The following is a 7797-nucleotide window of genomic DNA, read 5'->3' on the forward strand; positions in this document are numbered from 1 at the left end:
TGAATGTCACAAGATAAGTAGCCAGACATAGATGTACCTGTAAACTCGTAGCCACAGGTTTCCCATTGCATGTAATAATAAGATCTTTTTGCTGTAATCCCGCTGATTTCACAGATCGAGGTACCTTGTCGGGAGTTAGTATTGTTGGACCTCTTGGATCGGGTAGGCTAGAATTCCGGCAACAGTGGTGATAGGTGTTACCTTCTCCTTTGCCTGAAGAGCTGCCGCCGGTGGCCATGGTGGGATGGTGGCGGTAGTGATGGCAGATCGTGGGTGAAGTGGTGACGGCGCTTCCCGTCAGCACTGCACTAACCCTAGATCGGTAGGGATGTAGGTGGGGTGTACGGCGTTGCGACGAACCTCGTATGCCGAGCCGACGACCCCACCTCTTTATATATAGTGCAGGTGACAGGGGCCCGTCAACCATAGTGGGTTGAGCGCCCCCGATCAGGGCGCGGATCTAAGGGCCCGGTGGGCCGTTGGGCCCACACGGTGGAGATCATCCTAACATTCTCCCCCTTGATCTCAACTTTTACTTTTGACCTTATACTTTTACTTTACTCGTTTCATAACAGATCAGTACATAGAACATGTTTCATCGTCACAGCTCAATTGCCGATAGAATCAGACAGCCACAACGTACCTCTCAGTTTTGAAACAAATTCTTTAACCTTGGGCCCTTTTATTGTCCGGAAATTTTAGACTATACCATAAAACCCATGTCGACTGTGTGTTCTCCAAACACACTGGGCGGTAAGCCTTTAATAAGCAGATCTGCAAAAACTTGTTTGTTGCTTTTATGCTCCAAGCATTTCAACATAATTCCGGACTTTTCTCCTTAACAACGTACAACTTTGTGTCAATGTGTTTGGCACCACACTTGACTCGTTGTCATAGGAGTGAATTACTTAAATGGTTATCGCTGCTGTCAACCATTATCAACTCCGGGTACAGGTTTCCATAACGATTTTGCCTGTCCCTCAGCCTCATATCATGCTATACTTTATATTTGCATCACATTGATGATAAATGATTCATTCTATAGAGTTCTTCCACACAAAAACTCCTAATGTGAAGCTCAACGACAATTGTGGATTTCGCTGTACATTTCACAAGTTTTTATCTTTGTACTCACAACCTTTTGAGAGCACTTGTTTCTTTCAGCATGAGGCCGATATCTTTGACTCCATTCCATCAATTTAAATATGTACTGGACATTGCCAAAACAACCCGGATATGTGAACTATGTCACGGTAATGTTACACTTATGCATTCATAAAGCTTCCAACAGCTGAAGCATATGGTACCATATTCATTTGGTCTATTTCACATTGACTCTTGGAACACTAAAGTTCCCAAAATCATTACCCTTTACTATAAGAACAGGCGTAGGTTTTCTCACATGCATACTTTAGAGACTTTTCAAAGTATGCTCATGCGACACTCCTAATACCCCCCCTTTTTTTTCTTGGTGAATCTCAATAATTATAACGAGAGTCACTCCACTGAGAACATTCTTTTGAACTTTGAGAACAAGAACTTCTTTTCTCCTGCTGCAGTAGATTGACATCACCATTAGCAAGTAGGACGTCATGCACATGCACAGGATTAGGAAATAAATTTCCCGTTCTATAACTTTGCATGAATACAATTGTCTTCTCATTTTCTTTAACCCAAAAAACATCTGATTCTTCTAACTTTAAATGCCACTGTCTAGAGACTTGCTCTAGTTCACAAAAGACTTCTTGAAGAAGTATCCCTTGTGTTCTTTACTTTCATCTGATGTAACTCGGATCATGATGTCGATCATGATGTGCCACTAACAGGCAAATTGATCCTATAGTCTTTCATCTCCAAGAAGCAATAGGTATTACAGGACCTGTATCACAAGATCCATGTTTACTCATTCCTCCTTAATGGAGCTAACAACAGGTGTTGTATAAGTCATACAACATGCTCCCCCAGATACAATCTATTCGAGTCTTAGGTATTTTCATACCATGCTCCCCCAGATTACTCCATCTTTACTAAAAATGGCGTATCTTTAAACTTTATTATTTGGGTTTATTCTGTTAAAACTTTCTTCTTTATGGCACCTCAAGCACCGTCTTAGTATTCCTTAGTCTGCTTTCGGAACTGTAAAAGATTCAGGAATACATCTATTTCTTTTCTTTAGGGGTATTATTATGATCGTCGTACTCCCCCAGATGATCACATTCTTCATTAATGGATATCTCATATTTCTTTCTCCCCCTCGAAATGTGGCAAGAACTTTTCTGCCACAATTTCGAAAAACCATTCACAACTCTTGTGAAGTGAGAAAACTTTGAGTATCTACTTCATGTATCTGATTACTTCATATGTAATGAAGTTATCTATTAACGGTATGGGAGTACTTTTTCCTTATTCCTCATTCCATTTCGGAAACTCAAAATAGTTCTTTATCATTAGTACTTTTGCAAGTCACACTTGCATATCATTCTTATCTTTAGGTTCGTCTGTAACTTTTATTCTCTTTGGATGACTGTTGCACATAAGGTGTACGGTTGATACTAGGAAAGCATAATAGCTACTCCATACTTTCTCCCAGAGTGGGACACATTAAACGCACATGAGTCATCATATCTTTCTCCTGTCACACAGGATAAGTCTTAGCCAAAATTTCTCCTGACGTATAGGATTTTTGACATAATACTATGTCAACTTTACCCAGTTAAGCAGGTATTTTCCCTGACTTTCCCCGCCATGCGGGTTTTATCATAATCCTCTTTTCCCGCTATGCGGGTAATTCCCTGTAAGGAACATAAATGCCAGAATTGGCTCTTTTGACTGCATATGCAATCATGAAATTCAGAAATAAATCCGAACGCTCTTTGACACACATGCTTGATCCGACATTGGTCAAATTAAACACGCATGTTGTTTGTTTCATCTCAAATCGTGTTGACTGAAAAATCTTCTTCATATAGAATACATGAAAGACATTCGTCAACCAAGACTCTCAATGATCTATTTGTTTTCTTTTCTTGGATTAATATCCAAGAATTCTTTTCTTTTGAAGCCATTCTTTAGAGAGAACATACTCCCTCACGTTATGACCTTTCTTGGTCATCTTTCGGGTAACAAGTACCCAGCCATTCGCTTTCACGAATGAAAGCATGGAAAACTTTTAGTCTGAGAAAACTTAGCCAATAATCAACAATAATGAGCATAAAAAATAACCCTACGTTGTCTGGTTAAAAAATATGCACATTAAACTTTTTAAAACTTTCTTTTATACTCTAAATCACCGTTGTGGTAGAATTAGAATAAAACTCGTTCTTCTACATTAATTCCATATCACCGTTGGGCGGAAATGGAAATAATGCATATAACTCATAAACAATGTGATGATAGTATTTCTATTAAACAACTTTGCTAAGAAATAATCATCATCATCAACTTTATTGCAGCGGAAACAAGAAATATGCATTTCTCTAGTTCAAGAGCATTTCTTCATCTTTAACTGTTCTCTGAAAATTGATCACTTTGACACAAAATTTATCAGAGTTTAAGCTTTGAACATAAGACTCGTAGAATTATAGTATTGTTATCATCAACGTTAGTCAGAAAATAACAATACCATATTTTAACTTCAAAACAAATATCTTTCTTTTGTCATAGCGGAAACTATCTGCATCTTATTTCACCCACAAGGGAAAAACAATGCTAAAAACAGTTCTTCCAATTAAATTTTCCCGTTGGTTCCAATTTAATTGGAGGATAAAACTTTTACCATGCAGTGAAAACTTTACAATATTCTATTTAGAAACAATTCTGTACTCTTTTACTCGCTAAGCAATTTTAACCGGTTGGTTCAAAAAAGCGTTCGAGAAGCAACATTTTAATCTTTTACTTTAACATGATCTTAAAAACTTAATTCTATGTAAACTTTTATTTTCTTGGTAAAAGAGCACTATGAATTATTTACGCAGCGGAAAATCATGAATAGAAATACATGAACTTTTAATTCTTTACAGAAACTTTTCTTTGACAAAATAAAAAAATTCATGAACTTTATTATTTTATTAATAAAATTCATAAACATTTCCTTTTCAGAAAATTTTCATTCACAGAAACTTTTTCTGTTTACTTTGCTATTTCCTAAACAAAAAATTTCATTGGAAAATGATTAAAAGGAACGCCGACGGGCCTCTTTGCTAGCATAGCCCGTCCCACGGCCTACAACGCACGCCCCGCTCGTAGCCTTAACAGCGCGGCCCGCGGCCCACCAGCCTGCTAGGCGAGCACCGCTCGGCCGCCCGAGCACCTCGGTATAGGACGCGGCTCAGCCGCACAGCCGGCCACGGTCCAGCACGGCCCGGCCGCCCAGGCCTCCACTTTCGGCCCAGAAGCCCACTCTGGCACTAGGGTTTCAATCCCAGCCGTTCGGTTTGATCCGACGGTACCCCGCTCTCCTCGCTGGATCAAAACCAGCCAAACAAGCCGATCTCGAACCCTAGCCCCGTTTCAGTCTCTCTTCGTCTCTCACCATCGCTCATTGGGTCCTGCACGCCGGAGAAAAAACGGGCTTCGCCCCGGCCACCTAGCCCGGCCGCCGCCGGCGGCGGCGGAAGCCACCGCGCCGCGCGCGCCTCCTCTCCCTTCCCCCTTTTTCTTTCTTGTTGCAGAGAGGGCGGGCCGGTCCTCCGATTTGTGTCCACGGCCGGGGCCCGAGGCCACCGGCGAGCAAGGTCTGGCCGCCGGCGACGGCGACCTGAAGCCACCGCGCCGCGCGCGCGCGGCCCCGTGTTTCATTTTCCCCTTTACTTTTCTTCATCCATCTCCACTGCAACAGAGAGAGAGAGACACGGGAGAGCCTCCTCGTCTCCTCTGCGCCTGATGGACGAAGAAGATCCGTGGCGCCGTTGCCTCCCCTTTGCCGGTGGCGCGTTTCCCTTGGCGGAAGCGCGCCGCCGTCGAATGGCGTGGCTGCGGTGCCCCCTTTGCCCTTTCTGCTCCCCTTTGTTTTCGACGACGACAGAGCACTTTACGACGGCGTCGTGGTCATCCCCCTCGCCGGCTGCGCGTCCACCTTGCGGTGAGCGCGCCGCCGTCGAGCGGTTTGTTCGCGATGCCCTTTGCCCCGTGTGGGATGGTTCTTCTTCCCGGATCCTCGGCTTGCCGATGCGATTCGGGATCGAGAGGAACGGCGCGGCCGGAGCGGCGGCGCAACTTTTCTTTAAGATGTCTTTGCCCTCTTTTTGCTGTTAGGGTTCTTGAGGAAGGGGATCTCTTTTTCTTTTTCTTTTTCTGTTTTTGTTTCTTTGTACCGAAATCAACTAGCCCGATCTGGCTGATACCATTGTTGGACCTCTTGGATCGGGTAGGCTAGAATTCCGGCAACAGTGGTGATAGGTATTACCTTCTCCTTTGCCTGAAGAGCTGCCGCCGGTGGCCATGGTGGGATGGTGGCGGTAGTGATGGCAGATCGTGGGTGAAGTGGTGACGGCGCTTCCCGTCAGCACTGCACTAACCCTAAATCGGTAGGGATGTAGGTGGGGTGTACGGCGTTGCGACGAACCTCGTATGCCGAGCCGCCGACCCCACCTCTTTATATATAGTGCAGGTGACAGGGGCCCGTCAACCATAGTGGGTTGAGCGCCCCCGATCAGGGCGCGGATCTAAGGGCCTGGTGGGCCGTTGGGCCCACACGGTGGAGATCATCCTAACAAGTATCAACACATTAAAATAACATAAAGTGTTACAGTTATATGAAATGTGGCACTTTATTCTTTATCATTTATACATTAGCATGGCTAATATTCATACTGAAACATGTGCCAGCTTTAGAAAGGCAATAAGCAAGTTTAAAAACTACCAAAACTTAACATGTAGGAAAAATAATGAAGGCAACGCATACCCGCTCCACAAGAAAGCCATCATCATAGCTTTCATATAAAGACGTGGGAACTTTTACCCAAGGTGAAGACCGAGCATTATGTAGATTAACACAAAAACTCTCATAGTTGGACGACAATACATCCTGTAAAACAAGCACATAAATCAAATGGACAGAGTGCAAGAGAATTTAGAGCCACAACAAAACTCCCATAGTTAGGCGACAATGCCTCCTGTAAATCAAGCACATAAATCATATGAACAGAGTGCAAGAGAAATCATAGCCACACATTTGAGCAAGGTAATGGCTTCCAAAGTTATAAGAGCATGCGTACAGGTCAAGCAAAGACAGATGATATCTCATCATTTTTTGTGAGCTGCTTCCAGATAAACACTACTCCCTCCGTTCCATATTAATCTGATTTAGTACAACTTCCTACTAAATCAGCGACAATTAATATGGAATGGAAGAAGTACATAAGACGACAATGCTTAGTATCCAAAGGCATACCTAGTTTTTTTGAAATGATCCCACACCATTTTAAAATGATGTTGGATGGCATGTAAGGAGTACAGTCTAGATCATGGAAAAGCATTCCAATGACTCCGCCATTTTTGTTTATTGCTGGACCTCCAATTGACGCCTACAAGGAAAAATTGTGTTATACAGCGAAAAAAGTACTCCCACCATCCAATAATATAGTACGCACTGGTTGTCTCAAAAGTCAACGTTCACACACTTTGACCAAGTTTATAGAGAAAATTATCTATATTTACAATACCAACAATATACCATATGAAATATAGTCCCTGATGAATCTAATGATACTCATTTGGTATTCTAGAAGTTGATAATTTTTTCTATAAAGTTGGTCAAAGTTTACAAAGTTTGACTTTGAAAAAATCTAATAAGCACTATATTTTAGAATGGAAGGACTACTATAACTAATTATTAGACAACTAAAAAAATGAAAATGTTACATATGTGTTTATAAATGTTGCTTTCTGCATTTCATGGCAAAACCTAGGGAGATCTGCCCAACGATCGTAGCTGGTACAAAAACAACGAGAAAGAAAGTTAGTGCTGGTGTCTAAATTGCCTATACCATCTATTCACATTTTTTGTATTATTTCGCACCCAGTTTGTAGCAATTATGTGTACACATGGTAGAAAGGAAAACAATCATACAACACATCGCACTTGGATGGCATTTGCCAGAACACAATGCAAATCATGTTTCAGTACATGGACACTGATAAATGTGTGAAGTTGCCAGAATGGACTTTGGCCATCAAAATATGATTTCCCTCGATCATATAGAGCATACTCACCTCTATGCTCCATTCACACTTCTATTCAGACCCCCTGCTCTTAATCCTTAATCCATTCCACCTCAATGGAGATGGAAAAGATTGCCTCATCTCCAACTTTGTCTACCACACACTCAAATTCTGACCGAGTCCTCACGTTCAACCCTGATGTCCGTGGCCACCTCCAACTCCGTCCAAGAGTCGATGGCACTGACAACCACTATAGCATGCAACTCGAAAACCCACTAAAATGAAAATGTATTCCACCTCGTGCCCATCCTTTCCCAAAATTGTGTTTGATTGTTTTACTATTAGCTGACTTCTCTACCTCTTCCCAACTTTGTTGCCCGAGTCTCCCTTCACTGCAGAGCAATAGAGCATTTCTCTCCTATCTTCATCTTTCGTACACACGCATCCCTGCCACCAAACCGCTCCATGCTCCTGGCAATCTGGTGCAACCACCGGCACTAGAATTGCCTTGTCACCCTTTTCTCTCCTTTTCCCATCTTGCAAACCTCACCGTACTCCTGTTATCACTTACCGATGTTGTCCGCCGCTTAAACTCCTAATAAACCTCTCCCTCTCATTCCCAGGATATGTAAATCA

The 7797-nt window shown here is 42.5% G+C and overlaps 1 pseudogene; it reads right to left on the reverse strand.

Annotated features, from left to right (window-relative positions):
* LOC123144157 (uncharacterized) overlaps window positions 1–7797 on the reverse strand; it is a 10813-nt pseudogene that overhangs the window by 928 nt on the left and 2088 nt on the right.

This window comes from Triticum aestivum, chromosome 6D (assembly GCF_018294505.1).
Source record: "Triticum aestivum cultivar Chinese Spring chromosome 6D, IWGSC CS RefSeq v2.1, whole genome shotgun sequence".
NCBI classification, from domain to species: Eukaryota; Viridiplantae; Streptophyta; class Magnoliopsida; order Poales; family Poaceae; genus Triticum; species Triticum aestivum.